Source organism: Fukomys damarensis, unplaced genomic scaffold (assembly GCF_012274545.1).
Source record: "Fukomys damarensis isolate Sample0158 unplaced genomic scaffold, DMR_v1.0_HiC HiC_scaffold_28, whole genome shotgun sequence".
NCBI classification, from domain to species: Eukaryota; Metazoa; Chordata; class Mammalia; order Rodentia; family Bathyergidae; genus Fukomys; species Fukomys damarensis.
The window spans coordinates 44679736-44701049 of record NW_022900940.1 but is presented as its reverse complement, the minus strand read 5'-3'; the positions used below and the strand labels follow the sequence as shown (position 1 = coordinate 44701049).

Genomic DNA, 21314 nt, shown 5'->3' with positions numbered 1-21314 from the left:
CCCACCCCCCCAAAAAAAGAAAGAAAATAAGTTGCAAGTTTAGAGCTCTACAATTGGGATTTGTGGGCTCCTGAAACAGTAATATTATTAAAATACACTCACAAGCACTCCAAGTTCCTAAAGTAATATCAAGCATAAAAGTCACTCATAGTCTTTCCTCTCAAGCAGATCTTTATCCTGAACAGTTATACTTATGATCTTTTAATCGGTTCCCACTAGGAATTGTCCTTGCTATGTTACCAGCTTTTCCAGTCTCTTTTATACACTTAGCTTGAAGGATATGTTTATTGAATATAGACCCCATGTTATATATCACACGAGACCTTAAACATTATTACTACTGTCCTCAGCAGTGTTCAGTTCTTTAGAACAGCTAAGTCATCCAAATGGGTTATATTAGTCATACCTTACTGTGTAACAAATTACACCCTAAATCATCACTGTAAAATATTCATTATATTCCAGCTGTTGTGGGATGGGAACCGGGACACAGCTTCATGGGTTCTCCTGCGGCTGCAGTCCAGGTGTCAGCCAGGGTTGCGGTGCCTGAAGTCTTTAAGGGAGCTGGAGGATCTGCTCCCCGTGTATCTCAGGATGTTGTCAGATCGAGCTTCCTTGCTGGCCACTGACTGGATACCTCAGTCCCTTAACATACGGACTCCTCTGTAGAGAGCTGGCTTTACCTAGAGGGTGTGCTCATTCTTACAGTAGTATACTAGTACTTCTGCAGTATAATGAAGTAGAGTACACATGCTCCTTGACTTAAGATGGAATTAAAACCCAATAAACCCTTGGTAAGTTGAAAATATTGCTAAGCAAAAGGTTCATGTAATGTCTCCAACTCTACCAAACACCATAGCTTAGCCTACCCTACCTTAAACGCACTCAAAACATTAAACAATAGCAAACAGTTGGGCAAAATTATCGAGCAAAGCCTATTTTATAGTGTTGAATGTTTCATTTAATTAATTAACACCTGCATCCAAAAAGCTCTAGCAGGATAGCCCACTGTAGAGTACCACCTGCTTACCTCCGAGATCCCGTGGCTGGCTGGGAGCTGTGGCTTCTGCACAGACCAGCATCAGGAGAGGATGTCGCATTGTATAGTACAGCCTGGGAGAAGATCAAAATTCAAAATTCTACTAGATGTGTATTACTTTCACACCATGATAAAGTTGAAAAGTCAAAAGCCATAGAATCCTGAATCTACCCATTGGTAAGCCAGGACCATCTGCCTCCAGTTTAATATTCATCACATGACTTTTTGTTTTTAGGCTGTGTTTTGCTTGTGATCTTTTTTTTGCGGGGGGCGGGGTACTGGGGATCAAACTCGGGTCCTTGCACTTCCAAGCCAGGCAACACCACCACTGAGTTAAATCCCTGGCAGTCAGGGACCATCTGTAGTGACCATTCTGTATGTGAGGAAAGGGAGTTGCCACAGGTGTGAATACCGGGACGTGGGAACCACCGGAGGCTGCCTCCGTGGCTAGCGGCCACAGGTTCTTCTGAAGATTCCTGTTGTAAATGGTACCACTACCATCAACCAGTGTCTCTTTACAGAAACTTTGGAATCACATTAGAAGCACCCTCCTTATTTGCAGAATCTACCATCTTAATATCCTTTGAACCTTTGTTCTTCTTATTGTTATTGCTTTAGTTCTGATGCTTAGCATCCATTGGAAAAGGCATTTTCCGTGACTCTCGTTTTATTTTTCTTTTCTGTACACGGACTCATGTAGACTTACCAATTTGGGAGTTAACTTTAATTTTAGCAGTCTGTTGGTTTAGTCTACCATAGCAACAACAACAACAACAACAAACATAGACTGAAAGGTTTGAACAACAGAGATTTATTTTCTCATGATTCTGAAGACTAGGAGTTCATGATTAGGGTGCTGCATGGTCAAGACCTGCTAAAGCTCTCTTTCTGGCTGTGGGTGGCCACCATCTTGCTGTGCCGTCTTTGTGTAGACAGAGCTCCAGTGCGTCTTTATAAAGGTGCTCATCCCATCATGAGGGTCCTCACCTGAACCCAGTTATCTCCCAAAGCCCAATCCCAGTAGGGTTATGGCCTCAACACATAATCTGGGATTGGGGGAAGGCACACAGTTTAGCTCATAGCTGGCCCTTTCAAGTGGTTTGGCCTAACCCCAAATTAGTACACGTTCATACAGTGAATCAAAAATAATATAAAAAAGATGAAAATAAAACCATCCGCAAGTCCACAACACGGAGATAAATAGCAATTACATTTTAATGTATTTTAATGAAAATGCATATACTGTTCCAAAGACTGGGCTTTTACCTACAGTTAATAGTGTGTTGTGTTTTTTTATGTAGTGCTAATGGTGGGGGGATTTCCCATGTCAATGAATGACTGTTGAAAACATTTTAAGTGACGGTGACATATTTCATTTATATAACCATTTTTCTTTTGGTTGGGCACAAGAATGGTTTTTGATTTTTCAGGAAATATTGTTGAGCTTATGGTTTTGTCTGCATTTCTATTCATTTACTGTAGATTCCTTGAAATAGAATCATGAGGTCAAAAGCCGTGAACTTTTTCAACATTAGCATTTTAAAATTTCCTACTTGATTTACATTATTGCAACAGCTTTTTAAAAATTTGCCAATTTGTATCTGACCACTGTTTTTCCAGAAATAATCTGATAGACAAAATAATGTCTAATTGCTAGTGGTGACCTTCTCTCTGATCTCCTGCCTGCAGTGATATCCCACTCCAATCAAGCCTCTGCAGTGCTTCTAGATTTTTCTCCAAAATTTAAACTTGATCATATATCCTGCCTTCTGAAACCAAACATTTGTTCCCTAGAGCTTAGCGCATCAATCTCTAGGTCTAGTAAATGTTTCATCAAGTCTTGTATTACCTGGCTTTTGCATATAGTTTCAGGCTCATTTTTAATCACTGTACTATAGTCTCCTCTCTGGTAACATGAAATCACTTACAGTTTCTAATAAGCCTGTTTCATGCTTTCTTTTCTGTGAGCCTTCATCTGTGTCTTGAATGCTTTTTCCCAGTCACAAAGTCTGTTTAAGAAGAAGATAGGTGCTGTTCTCTTCCTGCAGGTGGGGGTGGTGCTGTGATCAGCATCGTACTGGGTGTCCTGACTCTGTCCCCATGGAGATGTGTTCTAGCCCTCCTGTGGCAGCCATACTTCTGTTGTCTCTTAAAAACCTCATAACGCACGACATCTTTTCTGACAGTAATTCTTTCTAAACAGCTTTCATACAATTTTTGTGTGTATTGTGTGCTGCCCTGCATAACGTCAAGCAGTATCTTTCAGTGACCACTTTCCTGATTGTGGCTTCTTATTCTTCAAGGCACCTAGAACCTCTATAAAACTTGCATTTTAATGTCTGGCATGGTGCTGTCACTGTTATGGCAGATTTAGTACGAGAGTATCAGTTGCATACCTGCTATTAAGCATTGCATGTCAAAAGTGCTTTTGAGGTCATAAAATAAATTTTCAACACAAAATAACAGTAGAAAGAATAATATAAACATATGTTATAGAATATTATTAACTCAGGATTGAATGGCAAAGTGTAATAACCAGGGGCCTACATTCTTTGGCTGAGAGTATCGGGTGTAACCCACTGTATTACTTATTAGCTCTATGCCTACAAAAACACTCAAGATGTAGGAAAATTTTATTTATTTAAAGTATGCCTTAATAAATTATTATTATATGTACATACATATATTTAAAGAGACTGTTACAGAGACAAATACTTCTTTAAAAATCAGCACTGAATGAAGCCTTGTTCAACATGGTATGTTTAATATAAACCAAGTCCTATTTGTGACTAGAACTGTTCAAGTGCTATCCCTTGCAGAAAATCTTTGGTGATATTTCCCTGCCTCTCTGCCTTCATTTATTTATTTATTTTATTGACCGGTTTATCGCTTAATTGTTTACAATACCAGAGATTGAGCTAAGGACTATTCTCTGAGCTACACTGCCAGCCCTTAATTTTGTTTTTTAAATTTTGGGACATAGAGTCTTTCTAAATAGTGAAGTTGCCCAGGCTAGACTTCAACTTGCAATTCTCCTGCCTCAGCTTCCCAGAGTGCTGGGATTGCCGTTATTCACTGCCATGCCTGGCTCTGCCTCCTTTTATGATTAATGTATATTAAATGATTTTGACTTCTAAAAGGTTGCAGCGAACCTATGATAACCTCCAAATATGATCACCTTGTCCAAACTTTGCTTGACTCAAGGAATCAGAGTTGTGTGGTATTGAAGAAGTAATTTTGTCCAACTATTCATACAATGGAAAAAGTGACAGAAGGTCCTAAGTATGCTAGGTTGGCTTTCCTTGTTAGAAAAGTTATCTCTCCTGTTGTATAGAACATTTCCTTCTGTTATACTAAGCCCTTTTTGATAGAGTTTTACCTCCACAGAATGAATCCACCTCTTTTGTCACGAAATAGACACTGACACATTTGAGCCCAGCGGCACATCTTGTCTTCTCTTTTTCAGACTAAACGTCTCCAGTGCCTTAGACCAGTGCAGTGTGCCTTGTGCATGGTTCCGTGGCTAGGAGAGAAGAGGCCGGTGTAGAGAATCCCAAAATTAGAACAGGATGGGAGAATACCATCCCTTTTCAATTCACTTTCCTATTTAGGGTAGCCTGAGTTTATTTGTCAGCTGAATGTGTGGATTAGTCAGGATTCCTTTGGCTGCAAGTAATAAAAATCGAATTCACACCACTTTAAACAAGAAAAGGCTTACATACCCGGCAAATCAAAAGCGTAGCTTCAGGCAAAACGGGAATCCAGATGGTGGTGGCAGGTGAGTTGCATTCTTCTTTTTCTCTCCGAATTCCTGGGCGGGCAACTTAGCCAGCCACCCCATCCTTGTATCAGGACAGCTCCTGATTGTGGAGAAAGAATTACATCTTTTTTTTTTTCTTTTTTTAACCGCTCTGACAAAACATCAGAGAAAATTGGCTCTGCTCGGGTCACGTGCCCTCCTTGAGCCAATCACTGCTGCCGAGTAGTGCGGCGTGCGTCGGTCAAGTTTGCTTTCTCTGACCACCTGCTCCCTGCTCCAGCGTCAGCAGGAACGTGTGGTCAGCCCCCTTGGGGCTGCTCGGATTGAGAAAGACTGCTGCTGGGTAGGGTCACGGTTTATTCGGTATGAGGTGGTCGAGGAAGACAAGCGTGCGTCTACCAAGGTACTTAACAGACCGTTTCTAGGAAGGTTATGGCTCCAAGATGCGGAAGTGCCACGGGAGAACAAAAGCAGAAGCAGTGGTCAGATGCAATACCTCTTCATAATATGCAGGCCATTTTCAACTAAGAGTTGCCCTAATGGTACCTTACACAATATTACAACTCAACCTATATTTTTACTGGAAAGCTGTCTACAAGGTACTTAGGTCAGTAATTTTAAAAGTCATTTTCCTCAGGCACATAATATATTGGTTTATGGTCATAATGCTCTTTTGTTTACATATTTGAGTTGCATACTTCATTGTTTGAAGCCCAGGTCTTTCATTTTGTTCAATTTCTAAATCTGTTCTGATTTGAAAGATTCTCTGTTGTGAGCCCCTTCTTTATGATATTTTAAAAAACACGCGGAAAAATGGAGACTGAGCTAGATTAATGTTGTACAGATCTGATTAACATCATCTGCTCTGTTTCAAAGGTCAGGTGCACTCAATGAATTTGCTTTGAAATTATTTTGTTTATTTTGTGGGCATATACATCATGAGCTTTCTAAAGGTCAAACATAGAGTTTATTCTTGGATTCTAAAGCAATCTGATTTCCATTTACAGTATGCTTTGGCGACCCTAATGCAGAAGCAGGCCCAGTTAAGTCATACTTTCAGTTTGTTTTTAGTTTAATTTTCTCGTGAAGAAAATCCTTGCTAGATTAAGGCAGTGCTGAAATACCATTTTCCATAAGTAACTTTTATTCTCAACTATGTTCATAAGCAAATGCTACTCATAAGTGACATTTGAACCTTGAATGTTGGTTTCATGCCTATTTTGTTTTCAAATGTGGGGAAGCATCTTACTCAGCTAATTTCTTGCCTGGAAACTGGAGTAAAGGTCAAAGGATTCCTGTTTTTTTATTAACATTTATGTGGTGAGGGTCCTGAAGGTTTATTAATTAATGTTTGCAAAATCACTGTGTGCTTCATAGAGAAGATGCTAATAAATGATCATCTTCTTTACAATTAAAAAAGTCAAGGGATTTACTTATATACACAAAGTGTGTTTTCATTATTTTTAATAGTTTTTCCTCCTTACCATATGTACTTTTCCAAGATAAAAAGAAAATCTCTCTGAGTATTCTATATTCATGTTCATTAACATTCCAGTGGAATAATAAACCTCAAAACGATTCATGTATGAATCAGTGAGGCATGGCTAATTACAGTTTTCAACCACATAGCCAATAACATTCACCATGAAATGTGGTGTCTGTTAAACACATCTCTTTGAATTTTTGTTGGGGGAGAGTCGAAGGCAACAGGGAGGTTGCAAATTGCAATTTTAAAATGTCCAAATATTTGAGGGACTTGTACGTTATAAATATCATTCAGGCAAGTATTTATCACAATTGTGACATACTGTAATCAAAACAGAAAAACTCTACAGATTTGCCTTAAAAGCACAACAAATAAAGCAAAACAAAAACCATAACTTCTGAGAATAGGCCATGCTATATAAGGAAACAGAAGACAATGTGTGCGTTAGGAAATAGGAAATGCCACAAATTTTCAAAATATATATTTTATATTTAACTTTAGAAATGCATTCCCTATTCTTTACAAATTCATCTTTATGCTGACTTTCTCTCATTCACAAACATATTTACAATCTGAAAAGCAGAGGACATAGTAAAAATTGAATGCATGACTGAAACACTTAACTTTAGAAATATTTGTATAATTCATATTCAGAATCTTTTCTAATACCTTATTTGGTTGAAAATATTTTCCCTTAATACTATCCATATTGTTGAATATCCAGATATCAATAAAAATATTGATATCTATATTTAAAATTTTTAACTTGTGTTATTTCAGTAACAAATAATGCATAGTAAAAAGTTGTTTAGAAGTTTAAAATGGTATAAAGTAGAATAAAAGATACTCCTGCCATCTGTGCTGTCTCACTCTCCTAACCACTTGTACAATTACTTGGGGAGCTCCAGAAAGTTTTTCATACTTGTTGAACTACCTGTCTGCAATCCTTTATCTATAAACCTGAAATCCAACAATCTCTATAAAGAAAAAGATTGGCCTGATATGAGGCTACTGTTTTGTTTTTTTTTTTTGGTACCGGGGATAGAACTCTGGTCCTTGTGCTTGCAAGGCAGGGCACCAAACCGCTGAGCTAAATGCCGGGCCCTTTTCTTTACATACTTTTTTTTTTTTTTTGTACTGGGGATCGAACTTTGATCCTTGAGCTTATGAGGCAGGCAACAGAATCACTGAGCTAAATCCCCAGCCCGATATGAGGCTACTGAAGAGTCTGTTTATCATGAAGGTTTTGTTGTGTAGTAATATGTTTCATAGTAGCATGCTGACTATAGATGTTATTTGCATATAGGTTTCTAAAAATAATAGGTATTTCCAAAATACCTATTCCCCAAATTTTAGATGTTATTATGGACATCAATAATTATATGTGTGTGTGTGCGTGCATGTACATGTGCAATACACTATCCTTTTGTTTACACAAATGATCACTCTATATTTACTGTCTGGTAACTGCATTTGTGGAGTTATTTAATGTTTCTCTTGAGACCTAACCATTACCGACAAGGTCCCCCATTCCCTCTTCCTTAGCTTCTTAGGCCTCTTTGCTCTTCTCCCAGCATGCTCGGCTTGTTTGCGTCTTAAGGACTTTTTTTTATTGCTCCTTCTGTCTGGAACATTCTTCCACAGATTTCCTCTTACTTCAGTAAGTTTCACCTCTTCTAGCAGGCCTCTGTTCGAGAGACACTTCTTCACGGAGGCCTTCTTTGATTTCCCTATCTGAACAAAGACCGTTTATCATTTTCTAGCCGCTTGTTCTGCTGTTGTCCCCCAGCAGTTATCAATACCTATGATACGTGTATATATTGTTATATTTGTGAGTGGTTTATCTTCTCTACTAAAATACTCATGAGGGTTGGGATTTTTACTTCTTCATAACTGTATCGTCAGCATCTAAAACAATGCCAACCATTTAACAGGTCCTAAGAAATGTTTCTTAAATTATTATTTTTTACCTCCAAATTAAGCAATTTACTTTACAGTTACAAGGTTCCCATCGGGTTGTATTGCAAACTAAGGAGTGTGCCTATGAAACTGTCTTGACCAGCCCCTTGGAGCTATTTCACCACTGCCTTACTTGTAGACTCATGAATCAGTCCCCCGTGAGCTCTGCGTCTTGCGTGTATTATTGCCTCTGTCGGAACACCCTTCCTCCTGCAGGTAGCAGAATCACCTCATATGTGGTATCACACTGATTTGCTCACCTGTTTACATGCTTATCGTGCTGCTGGATTCAGTGCAGAACAGCACTAGAGACTACATCTTATTTATTGGTGCATCCCAAGCCTAGCACAGTGAGTGGAGCAGAATAACTCTCAGTGTAAGCAAAACGGAACAGAATTAAAATTGCATACCATTCTGCAGTAAGTCCTCTCCTAAAGAAACTTTTAAAATCTTTTTTATGAAATGCTTTTAATGGGTTTTATCTTCTAGAATGATGAAATGTCTTTAAAGCTGCAGCAAAGCCAGCGCAGTGTGTTTAGAGGCATAATTTCTTGAAAGAGAGTGATGAGAAATCATAGCTTATGTCTGAGCCTCCCTAGTGAGATCACAGCTTGGACACTGAGCTTAGTTTTATGCACCTTATGTTCTAGGTAACTGGGAGATGATTGCAAAAGATGGCAATAAGAAGGATTAAGTGTGATTATTTATGAGGCATAGTTAAAAGGAGACAGCATGCATATGTTCACTAACTATGGGGAATAGACTGATCTCTAACTATCTGATGAACACATCTACACAAGGAATACATTTAACCCAGAACAATAATGGGATAAATAAGATGAGAGAATTTTTAAAAAGAGAAGGGAAACTTTTGAAAATTTTGAGCATATCATAAGGTGGCTCTTATTCTTATTAGCAAGTAGAATTCTCCAACCACAGCCAAAGCTAAGTGATTTCAGGCTGAGAAATTTGTGAAGGAGATTGAGTATGTGGCTATACCCTAGACCTCAACTTTTCTATATTTTGTATTAGAACAATGCATTTCTTTTTTTATGCAACATTTTCATACTAGATGTTTTCCAGAGAAGTCCCCGCAAAATTCTCGTCTGAGAATCTAGTTTATGGCCTACACATATACCTAAGACAAATTGTACAGAGGATTGAACTCTTTTGCCTAAGGCCTTTCCAGTTTTGAAATTGTCTCCACAGTAAAGATTTTCAGGTAGGTTCTACAGGCTTTAAGAGCATGACATTGGGAATGTTTTACTAAAATAGAACAGTATGTGACTACCAGATTTTCCAAACATAAGCGTGGTCCTATACTTTGTGATAATGGGAAGTATTTGCTTTGTTATCTTGGCCTCTTTGACGTATTTACCTGTTGCAAATAGTACAAATGTCGGGTTTTCTCTTACTCTTTCTGCTGTGTTCACAATATAGTTATTCATTGACACAGATTTACTGAGTGCCTACTATTCAGTAAAGTAAAAACAAAGTCCTTGACTTCATGGAACTTACATTTTATTTGGACGAGCAAGACAATGAATGGAAAGACAAATAAATGATGACTTTAATTTCCAATAAAGCTATTTGTTATGAGGAACTGCTACAGTGACAGCATGTATAGAAGCATGACAAATTTGGTTTCGAGGTCTAAAGATTTTCTAGATCTTTATATTACTTTCTCAAAAAAAAAAAATCCAAGCCCTTTATTTATTTATTTATTTGCTACTGGCGATCAAACTCGGGTCCTTGCACTTGCAAGGAAGGTGGTTGAACCACTGAGCTAAATTCCCAGCCCCCAAGCCCTTTAGATTTCTTTAAAATCATGAAATAAAAAAGATTGCCTTTAGAATTATTTTAATTTCCCTTTTCTTGGACCTGGGATTTGGCTCAGTGGTCCTGCTGCCTGCCTTGCAAGCATAAGGGCCTGAGTGCGATCCCTAGTAGCAAAACAAACAAACAAAAATTCCCCTTTCTTCTTGGTTTTCTGCTGTGCTAACCTACTCAAGTCCCCTACATGTCCGTAAGCCCCGAGGGAGTTCCTTTTTCCCAGTGTGAATCTTTTGTTATTTGCTTTGTGTGTCTTACAGAAAATTTCAAAGTATAGTCTTTCCTAACTGTTCACATACTGATGACACAGGAGGTAGGCAGCATGGATTTTTTTTTTTTTTTTTTTTTTGGTAAGTGTCTAGTTAATTTTTGCATTATTGTGCTATTCTCAGTGACATGGACTTGTGGTAAACCATAGCCATCTGCAGCAAATACATTTGGTTTTTTTTTTTTTTTTTTTTTGGTAAGTGTCTAGTTAATTTTTGCATTATTGTGCTATTCTCAGTGACATGGACTTGTGGTAAACCATAGCCATCTGCAGCAAATACAATTGGTACTAGTACCCTCAATTCCCTTACAATTTCATTGCTTAACTTCCAATGGGAGTTACTCTAATTCTAGCTTTCTATGACCCCTGAGGCAACAGTCTACTCAGGCAGCATGCCAGATTACTCAGGGCCTCTGAAGGCAGCCCTCATTGACTGAGGGAAGTTAGGATTTAAACAATCCAGTTCTCTTGTCTCCTTGGCGGGTAATTTAGTTCCAGCTGAAGGCAGGCGTTTTACAATGCTTCCCAGAGATCCCCAAGAGGGTTGAGATACAGTTGCCCCTTCTAGTAACATGTTGGATGGGCCACTTTTTAATGTCTGTCTTCCCTTCCCTATTTCCCTACTTTTGTATTGTCTTAGTGGTATTTCCTGCAATTAACTCTGACATACACTACTTGCACTTGAGTATCTGTGTGAGGACTTGCTTTTGGGAAAACCTAAACTAAGTGACTGTTCAATCCAGTTGTAGATTACGTGGTAACCTCTCCATTGATTGTCTTAGAACTTGGAGGTGCTGGGACCAAGGCAAACGCCACATCTGAAGCAAAATCTATATGTTCACATTACGCTGTGTGACAATGTTATAATAATCACTTGATATCACTATTTTGATCCAAAATATGTTCATGATATTTTCCTTTTGACTATTAAGTTAAAGATGTAATGATTATAGGCTGATACTTCCTCAGGAAGGGAGTCTAGTTGTTGAGTTTTCCAGTTTCATATGGCTTAGTGATTTTCTTCTGCATATAGACTGGCCTCTGACACACGTTGAGATTTCTCATGCCAAGCAGCTTGAGAAAAGCTAGGACTGCTAAGTCTGTGCTCATAAAAGCTGTTGTATTATAGGAAAGAACCCCAAACTGACAGAAGATTATGTTAGGAAGTCTGAAGGGGGGCTTTCATCCCCATGCACAAAGTTAGTCTCTATACATACTGATCACATTCCTGCTGTTTTCACAGTAATTGTTTTCAATTTTACCTTGTAATTTATAATACTCTAACATGTTACTTGCCCATAGTGTCGGTGATAGAGGCATAATCTCACTATAATTAATCCAGCGTGACATTCTCTGAGAATCAAGCCTTCAAGAATATCAATATTTCACACCAGTATGCTTTGTAGGACATCTTGCTATTCTCCCTGGAGTTAAAACTCCAGAAAGGATAAGAGATATAAGAATTGCTATAATCTGCTACCTGCATGTAATGTATCAGGCCAAAGAAAAAAGTAAGAAGGGGCAGGGGAGGATATTGTGCTATTGTACTAGGGAAACTAAGGACATACCTCAGTGCTTGTCAGTGTTGCTCTTTAAAAATACATAAGATGAACAGTAAATATTTCTCTTTCCTTGGATTTAGGATTGGAATGAAAGGTAGGGTTGTGTGTGTGTGTGTGTGTGTGTGTGTGTGTGTGTGTGTATAGCATCTTTAAAAGAACCTGCATAGTGTAATGGTCAGTCTCAAGACCAGGATTCCAGTCCCTGCATAATGCTGTAGCAATTACTTTGCTGTTCTGCAACCTGCAACTACATACTGCAAAAGTAAGTTTATTTCTCATACATCTTTAGACCCAGAACATGTTGAAGTAGGAACTGGGTCTGAATCAATGCTTACTCCAGTAGCCACATGACATCTGGTACAAGCTATATTGACAAAATGATTTTGAAAAGAGCAAGCACAAGAGACCCACCGTGATCAAAGTTTAATGGATCTGCACCCCAGGAAGTGAGGACTGAGGAGAAAAGTCATGTCTAGATTTCATTGTTATTCAAAACATATGTATTATGTGCCAGGCACTTCTATAGGTGCTGAAAATACTGCCTGGATCTTGGATTATAGGGGACAAGACAGTAACGTAGATGAGTAAGTAAACTTTACAGAGCACTTGACAGTGACACGTGCCAAATAGAAAAGTAGCATAGAAGTGGGGTAAGAGGGGGAAGATTGTGGCTATTTTGTTAGGCTAATGGAGAGGACCAAAAATATTCGTAAACTGGATCAAAGAAGGGACCCCGCGTCCTGGAAGAAATTTAAAGAAGATAAGGTTTATGGAATTAAAAAAAAAAATCCAGAGTGGGGGCAAAAGGAAATCCAGCCAGTGCGGAGTCGGGTGGGGCAAATTAAGCGTGTTTTAGGAAGAAACGGAAGCAAAAGTGTAAGGCAGGCTTCCATTTCATGTGAAAATAATCATGTTTCTTTTTCTACCAGGAAAGCATAGAAAGGTTGTACAAGTATGACAAAAGCCCCGCCCCAAAGAAATCCTCAGCTCTTGTGCTTGAGAAGGATCAGGGTTCCTATGACTCTGCCTTCCAGTTGGTCAAGTGTATGTGCGTAGCCTTTGCCCATTGGTCCCCACTCCTGTCTCCAGACGAGCGGCCATCTTGGAGCCCGCCCCCATCGCGGGGCCGTCTGGGAAGTGTAGTCCGAGTCCCGCTCCGTCCCGCTGAGGTACTTGCCCTTGGTTCCCAGGTCCCTCAGGAGGCGCTCCCTCCCCGCACTCCTTCCCTCTGCCTTTCCTTTCCCGCTGCCAAGATCTTGGAAGGTAGGGGCGGAGGGCAAGTCCCAGTGGAACCGTGTCCGGGCGCGTCAGGGTCGTGCGCGCGGCACAAACTTACCAGACCCGCGTCTGGGGTCCTGGTCGGGCGTGCGGCCGGACGGGCCAGAGCAAAACGCGGCGCAGGGCAGGCACCACTTTGTGAGAATTTCACATTTGAGAAAGATGGAGCATGGGATGCATTATGCCGAGAGGTCTGCAGCGCTGGCGCCTCACGGCCGCTCCACGGTGCTCGGAGTCGGCGTCGTTGTGCACACAGGCGGGCAGGGAGTGGGCGAGCTGCACGTGCAGCCTCCCCGGGCTCAGCGCCCGCCTCTGCACATCGCCAGAGGCCATGCTTGAGAGTGTGACATTTGCACATTAGCTGGGAAGCCTGAGGTGGATTTAGAAAGGCTCTGACCCCGCCCCCCCGGCACTGCGCGGACACCAGCGGTTGAGCTGAGTGCGTCTGTGAAGGGTCGCTTCGGCGCCATTTTACCGTCCGCGGCCTGGGCAGCGGAGGCTTCTGGGAGTTGGAGTCCCGCCTCTTGAGTCCCAGCGGTCTGGTACTTCACCTCCCGGCGTGCCCTTTGGCTCGGGAGAAGTCTCGCGGTAATTAAGGTCTCGCTTCAGCCTCGGAGCTCTGGTGTGCCCTGCTTTTTTTTTTTTTTTTAACTTTTTCATCGTCCGCCTGCTCTGAGGTGGGACTAGAGAGAAATGTTTACTTAGGATTTTTTATTGTTTTTGAAATGCTCACTGAAGATTCTTTTGGTTGCCACCGATTTCATGTGCCGTTCTAAGGATTAATATAGAATTGCTGCACAAGATGTTCCAAATATTAGGTAGTGTACGTACTTTTTAAACAGCTAACACTCAATTTTCAGAGCATTTCATGGTCTCTTTTTAATACTACTGTCCTATTTGTAGATGAGAAGCTGGAGAATGATAGTTTGTGCATGGCAACACAGCTACTATGTTTTAGAAAATATGTAATCATAGGTAAAACACATGAAATACACATATGTTCCAGTAAATAGATTTTTTAAATTATACATTACATTTAGTCATTTTAATTTGGTCTTTCAAAAGGTACTTGAAAGGGATAGCCATTTTCTTTGTATCTGTTTTACAGACTGGAAAACAAAACCTGTGTGAGTTAAGCAGTATGTTCCATTTAACTCAGCTAGTGAATAATACTGTAATTGTAGCTCTTTTCTGCTTGACAATATGGGCTTATAAAGAAATGCAAGGGACCCACCTTTTCTGACTGCAGAATTGGAAGTACTTCCGTCTTATCGGTGCCTCCTTAGACACTAAACATTAGAACAGCAAAAAAGTTCAAGATCATTTAAATCTAAAGCAAAGATCTTGAAGCAGTTCCTGGCATATATAGTAAAGGTTCTACAAATGTTAGTTATATATAGTTTTATAATATCTTTATTTTGGAGATGGGGAAATTAGCCCAGGTAGTAATGCAGTTTGCCCAAGGTCATATAGCTGGTTTGTGTCAGAGATGAAACAACCCAAGAATCTTATTTCCACGTTTAGGATTATTTTCAGTTCACAGTCAACTAGCAGGAGCACTACAAGCATAGCTTTTCACATAATAGTTTTCCCCTTAATTTGTTCTTTCTAGGCCAAAGACAAGGACGAAAGTCTTTTATTTGTAAGAGGTTTTTTTTGTTGTTGTTTTTTGGTTTTTTGAGACAGGGTCTTACTATGTAGCTGAGGCTGACCTGGAACTCACTATGTAGCCCAGGTTGGTCTTGAACTCATAGTGATCCTCCTGCCTCAGCCTCCTGAGTGCTGGGATTACAGGCATGCGCCACCATGCCTGGCTATTTGTAAGGTTTTAATATTTCATTAATCCAAACTGCTTTTTTTTTTTGAGCATTTTATATGCTTGTGTCTTTTCAGGTGCCAAAGCCACAAAGATAAAAAGTACCTACTGGGGTAGAGGTGGGGGGACCTTATAAATCATTAAGTTTGTCTCTTTCATTTTATAAATGAGGGGAATGAGTCCGTAATCTTCCTCTCATGGCCTTGTGTCAAAACCGTTTTATTTCTGCACAGAGAAAGTTTCCTGGAGGCTTCATAGAGTTGTATGTGACTTTTAGGGTCATGGTGTCCTCAGCTAAACCTCATTCCTGTAAACATTTAGTGGAATTAGGAAGTGTTTTTGTGACCTCATCTTTATCTTACATACAATCAGATCCATTGTATTCCGTTTCTGTTTTGAGAATTAGTCTTGTTTTGGCTTTCGGTACTGTTTCTTTCAGATATTTAAGAAAATATTATGGTACTGAATTTATATTCACACATATTAAAATCTAACCCCTAATAGAAGGTATTAGAAATATGCATGAGTTATTTAAATTATATAAAAGTGGTTTGGGAAGTCATATAGGCCTTTCAATTATATATTCACAAATAATAAAATAAGTAACTCTCACCTTTTCTGTGTAAAATATCACTTATCCATAATTAGATAACTATATAACAGGTATCTAAATTATTGTTTAAACATTCCTGAAACACTATGTGAGAAGTTCTGCCCATCAAACGCTGTGACCCCAGAACTCTTTCAACAGACAGTCTGATAGTTCAGCTTCAAGCACACTCCCTGACCACTAGAAGACTGAAAATGTATTTGCGTAATTGCATTTGTAAGCACCCCTGAGCTCTGTTCCCACATCTTTTCCTTGAATCTGTTTTCTTTTTAAATGTAGAAATGCAGCTTTGAAATGTAAGATGTGGGAGGTTACTTTCCTTTCCACAGGCACATTGCAGAGAAAAACCTCGGCCTTTGAGGTCATCCTCCAAGGGGCTGTCTCTTTGGGTATTTGCATGTCTGTGACTTCTCAGAGGAGGAAGCACTCTCCAAGTAGCAAAACATAGCAGAGAAGCACTAGAGATTGGTCATGTGGAGGCCTCTGATTTAAATTCTGGCCTTTTCTTTTGGACAAGTTTTTCACAATTGGTTTCTTCTCTTTAAAGTAGGATGATAAGCATTTTTACTTCATGGAGTGATGATAGAGAAAAAGTGTGTTTAAAGCTTTGAACATTTTGTAGGGGCCTAAATAAGTTACAGTATATAGATAAATAATAGCTCCTATTTTGTCATTATTAATATGGACTTGATACATTAAAATTCACATTTCTTCAAGATTTAACCTTGAGTCACATACCTATTTTTTGAAAGCATTTGCTGTTTGTCTTCTTAGGGTAGCACACTTGACTTTCACATTTAAAATATGAAGTTATCTATCACTTTCCATAACCCTTTTTTTCTTTTTGAGACAGGGTCTCACTGTGTAATTGAGATTGACCTGAACTCATTATGTAGCCCAGGCTGGGCTTGAACTCACAGTGATCCTCCTGCCCCAGCCTCCTGAGTGCTGGGATTACAGGCATGCGCCGCCTCACCTGCCTCCATAACCCATATTGACATTCTCTTTTGTAGGCAGGTAGTGAAGTTTTTGTCTGGGTACTGTAAGCTGAGAGGTCCCTGATCTGTGCTTCCATCTTTATATGAAATCTGGGATTTTAAATGAACCTGCTGTCAGGCCTTCTTTCTACCTCTACAAAGGCTGGGTCATGTCCCAGGCGCCCCAGGGTTACAGTGTGCAGTCCAGGGCGATGGCCATGTGAACACGTCAGTGCTTCCTCCTAATGTTGACAGCTTTAGTAGTCTTCAGGTTACGGTAAGGAGGTGATGCAGGGGACGGAGAAGGAGAAACAGGCATGAGGACTGCGAGACCGAAGAGGAGGGACCTAGGAAAGAGTGGAGCCCTCAGCATCGTAAACACGTCTTTATTCAGCACAGCTCTGCCAGGCCCTGCACCCATGTGCTGGTGATAAAAGCAATGAATGTGGCCGGAGGAGGTGGTGATCATGGTAAGGGGTGGGATATTCTGGGAGTGGAAGAAGGAAGGAAAGGAAGAAGGGGTGAAGGAAGGAGCTGCTGAGATATGGTGAGTGGAAAGCAGTTCCGAGTGTCTGGGATGGACAACTCAGTGGTTGGGGCAGGTGGTGGTGAGATGAGGCTGCAGAGACCAGTACGGGTGGAATTTCCATTGCTTGTATTTTAAGATAATTTTGGACTTCGGGGGCGTTTGGGACATTATTTAGCAGTCTTAAGTGAGGAAATGAAGTTGTGTGTGTGTGTGTGTGTGTGTGTGTGTGTGTGTGTGTGTGTGTGTTAAGCATAGGTAGAGCGTGGACAGTACATTTGTGAGTTGATGTGGAACTCACATCAGTTAGGCCTGTGTGTTGAACATTAATGTGCATATGAATCTCTTGCTGATTTTTTTCCTGAGACTGGGGATTGAGTTCAGAGCCTCTGCCATGCTAGGCAAGTATTCTACCACTGATTTGTATCACCAGCCCTTTTTTAAATTTAAATTTTGAGTTAGGGTCTTGGTCAGTTGCTCAGGCTACTTTGAATTTGTGACCCTTCCACTGAAGCCTCCTGATTAGCTGGGTGGCTGTATCGCTGCCGAGGTTTTCATGTTGATTTTGAAATGTGGATTCTGATTGAGTAGTAACTTTTCTGCTTCTCCTGTTTCCTCGTTTCCCTTCACCGTAAGACAGTCAGGTTAACATGTCCTGAATCCCATGACAGGCAGATAGCTGTATTTCGGAACATGCAGTCACGTCTCTAACGTTGATGGGAAAAATCTGGAATCCTTAAAGTAACATGTTATGTCTGATTATTAAAATGAGAATTTGAGGTACCTTGTCTTTTAATGGGAAATTTATTCCTTCTTTATGTAATGTTAATCTGTTTCGATTGCTTTCCAACCAGCCATTCTTAGTGCTGGCTAAAATTAAATCACCTGGGCTGGTCTCTTCCAGATTGATTAAATCAGATTGAGTAAGGGAAGCCCCAGGTATTTGTATTTTATTTTTTAAGGTTCTCGGGTGATTCTAAAGTGCAGTTAGGACTGAGAGCCACTAACTAATTCTAATAGAACTTTGTGAAGCAGATCAGGTATAATGTAAGCGATAAAAGGACATGGTGGGGAGTGAAATATCTGGAAAATAGCATTTTGAAGGCTTTGGGTGTGAAAGAGATGAGATGTCCCGCAACAGCGTTCTCATGGAATTTGATGAACTAACTCTAGGTTGTGCCCTGGGTTATATTTGAGGTTAACTGCTAGTGACATCCTCCCCCACTTGGCTCCCCCCTTCAGCTCTCCTTAGGTGAGGTGGATCAGGTTCTCCTTATATTGAATTTCAGGTTGTGTTTCTCTTATTTAGTTTGCTGTATTCTTCATAGCCCCCCCAAAATAGACCCATTAAAACCATATTCAAAAGAAACTTAAGTTACATACTTTCATGATCCTTAACAGTTATGGAAAAGTTTAAAGGATTGTTCCAATAAAATATTACCCACTTTTAGTAGTAATAGTTTTACATTCTAATTTAATAGCTTGAAATAAAGTACTTCTAGAGAGGCTGACTATTATAAAATTTTGTTTTTTTCTTTTTAAAAATACTTAGCCTCATTCTCCATTTTAGGGCAGAATAAGGAAGCTAATTTAACTGAATCATTTAAATTTTCTGGATTATTCATAATATATGGGGGCATTGAGGAGGCAAAAACAAAAACTAAAAAAAAAACCCTGTTTACCCTCTTGGACTCTGCTTCTAAGGCTCTGGACGTTAAACTAATGAAGGCTAGGTTAACAGGAGAAACTATTGTATATATATATATGGAGACTTTCACAGATTATAAAGACCCCAGGAGGTGGGGTGACCTGGGGGCTTATACACCATGTAGAGAAGAAACTAGACAAAGGGAAAGCTGGTTTGGCCTTTTGGGATGAGAGTCAGGCTGGGGAGGGTATACTGGGAGATGACTACAGAACAAAAGTTGTTTAATAAGGCCTGCTAGGCAGAGAATTGGCTTCTTCCTGGTAGAGTGGGTTGTCTTTAAAAATGAAAATGTGTGTCCTTCACTAGGGGAAATTTATGCCGTGCTTATGGAGTGGTGGGTAAAGGATAAGTGACTCCCCCTTACACACACACACACACACACACACACACACTTTGTTGCTGTTTCTGAGTTACCTGTAGCTCAAAATAACCCTATGCCAACGTGGCATATTTTGCCACTTTGATTCTGATTCTCTTTAAGACTCATTCCTTACAGGAGTTTTTTTATTTCCATAGAACATTCATGCACTTTTTAAAAACGTATTTATATTTAAAACTTTATATCAAGAGTCCAGGAACATTCCTGGTCTGAATTTATATTACCCAACACCATAATTTCATTTTCCAGCATTTCCTGAGCCTCTTCACTCACCAGGAGGTTATTTCACAATATGGTTGCTTTATTTTTCTAGTCTGTTGACTCCATAGAAAAGGAGAAAGGGGAAAAAAAAGAATGTTGTTGGTAGGGCTTACTACAGTTAAGAGTGTTGTATTTTGGGGATATTTTGTAGGTATGCCAGTGTTTTCTTTTAATCAAGAATAAATATGAACAGAGGAGAAAATTGGGAAATTTCATAAGTTTATAAAAGGTCTAGTTAACAGTATTTTGGAAATGAAAGACTTCTGAGTCTTTTTATGTGTTTGTTAGCCTTCCTTGTTATAAATTTGCTTCTTTCTATTAACATTCAGAATTCTGTTGAAATTCCATATATTTTGTAGTTTCTCAGTCTCATAGTTACTGGAGTTAGAAACCATCATAGATGATGTTGAAGTACCAGTCCTCCCTCATGAGGTTTAATGCATGCATATTTTAGTTGGAGGAGACTACAGTCTGTATTCATTTAATCAGTGAAGTTTGTGGTATGTGGCAAGAACAAAGCTTCCATTTTCTGAACATCTCAAAATCTTCCTATGTTTTCTGTCTTGGACCAAAAAAAAAAAAAAAAAGAAAAAGAAAAAAACCCCTTGCCGCTGTTTTCAGATCCTGTTACCCGTGCCTGCTTGATAGTACCAGGAGATGTTTAAACAGTGCCAAGCAGAAATTTATGTATGAAGTTGAAAACAGGTGAGGGAGAGGTTGGAACCTGCTAGAAGGCTGTTTCAGCCTGGGAGCCCTGATTTCTGTTCAGCTTCTCCAGGAAGGAGTCAGGGAGAGAAGAGGTGCAGTGATCCAGGAGAGAGCAGACAGCCAGAGAGACACATGCAGAATGTGGGAAAGAGGGAGGTATAGCAACAAAAAGCTGCTGGGTAGAGGAGGGGGAATTTTTTTTTTTTTCACCATTATCTGTATAGGTGTAATTCTCTGCTTGCCAGTCCTACGTGATATGAAAAAGGCAAGTCTGATTTTCACTCAATTTAGTCTACCGATTTGGATAGTCTGCCCTGGAGTCTAGAAAATGTGGTACACGTGAAACTCACTTGGGGACCCTTTAGCGAGATGTGTGATCACATTGTAGCACAGTTCAAACTGAGGTACCAAGGACGGCACCATCCCACTCCCAATTTAATTAATCTGGAAGGGACTCATTCATTCTACGTGATTCTAATTTATACTCAGGGATGCAAACCACTGATTAGCAGTCCACGTAGATTAAAATGATGAAAATAAAGTAGCACTATGTATAGTTGGTCTAAATAAATTTCCAATAGGAGGCAAGTTGCCTGAAATTCCAATCTTAATATGAGATCTGTCAAATATCTTACTTTAAGGTTACCAAGTTTTCCCCTTCAAATTTAGACTCTATTTTATGTGTTGACATGTATCCATTTGCATGCCACATCCCAATATTTAAAATAGAACGAAGGAGTTCCACGTTAGGTCACATGCCCACCACTTAGAATTGTTCCTGTACCTGAGGGGAATGAGTGCTGGGACTGGGGCATATGCCCACCCCTTGCCAGTAGAGGCTTTCCCGAAGGAAGTGGCCTCATAGAGACCATTCACAGATACTATGATGTGTGTGGAGTAGTGCTGTGTACACCTTGTGTGGCTGTACACACAGAGAGGCCCTCATTACATGGAGGTGTCATTACTTTCAGAAGATGGAAAATACTAGTCCTGGGGATATAAAACCAACATTCATCGATTGCAGTTTGAAATCGCAGTTGTTAATTTCTACTGGCTTAGGGGGCAAAAGCAAAGCCAGGAAGCTCCAGTAGCCAGTGGGCACAGATCATCCTGCACCTGAGGGCCTCTCTTGGCTCCTTTGAGC

At 39.9% G+C, this 21314-nt stretch overlaps 1 protein-coding gene and 1 long non-coding RNA gene across 6 annotated transcripts in view; one reads left to right on the top strand and one right to left on the bottom strand.

Moving 5' to 3' along the window:
• Nucleotides 1-4987, bottom strand: part of LOC109118631 — a 12494-nt gene extending 7507 nt beyond the window's left edge. Inside the window, exons 1-2 of the long non-coding RNA XR_002026000.2 lie at nt 4762-4987; nt 1031-1113 (exon numbers count right to left, since the gene is read on the bottom strand). This is a non-coding gene — a long non-coding RNA (uncharacterized LOC109118631). The remainder of the gene's footprint in view (nt 1-1030; nt 1114-4761) is intronic.
• Nucleotides 4988-13065: 8078 nt separating this feature from the next.
• The window catches only part of Fhit (fragile histidine triad diadenosine triphosphatase), a 1329438-nt gene continuing 1321189 nt past the window's right edge, over nt 13066-21314 (top strand). For all 5 annotated transcript variants that reach the window (XM_010643166.2, XM_033757040.1, XM_010643170.2 and 2 more), the window contains exon 1: nt 13066-13170. The gene's annotated coding sequence lies outside the window, so the exon portion shown is untranslated. The remainder of the gene's footprint in view (nt 13171-21314) is intronic.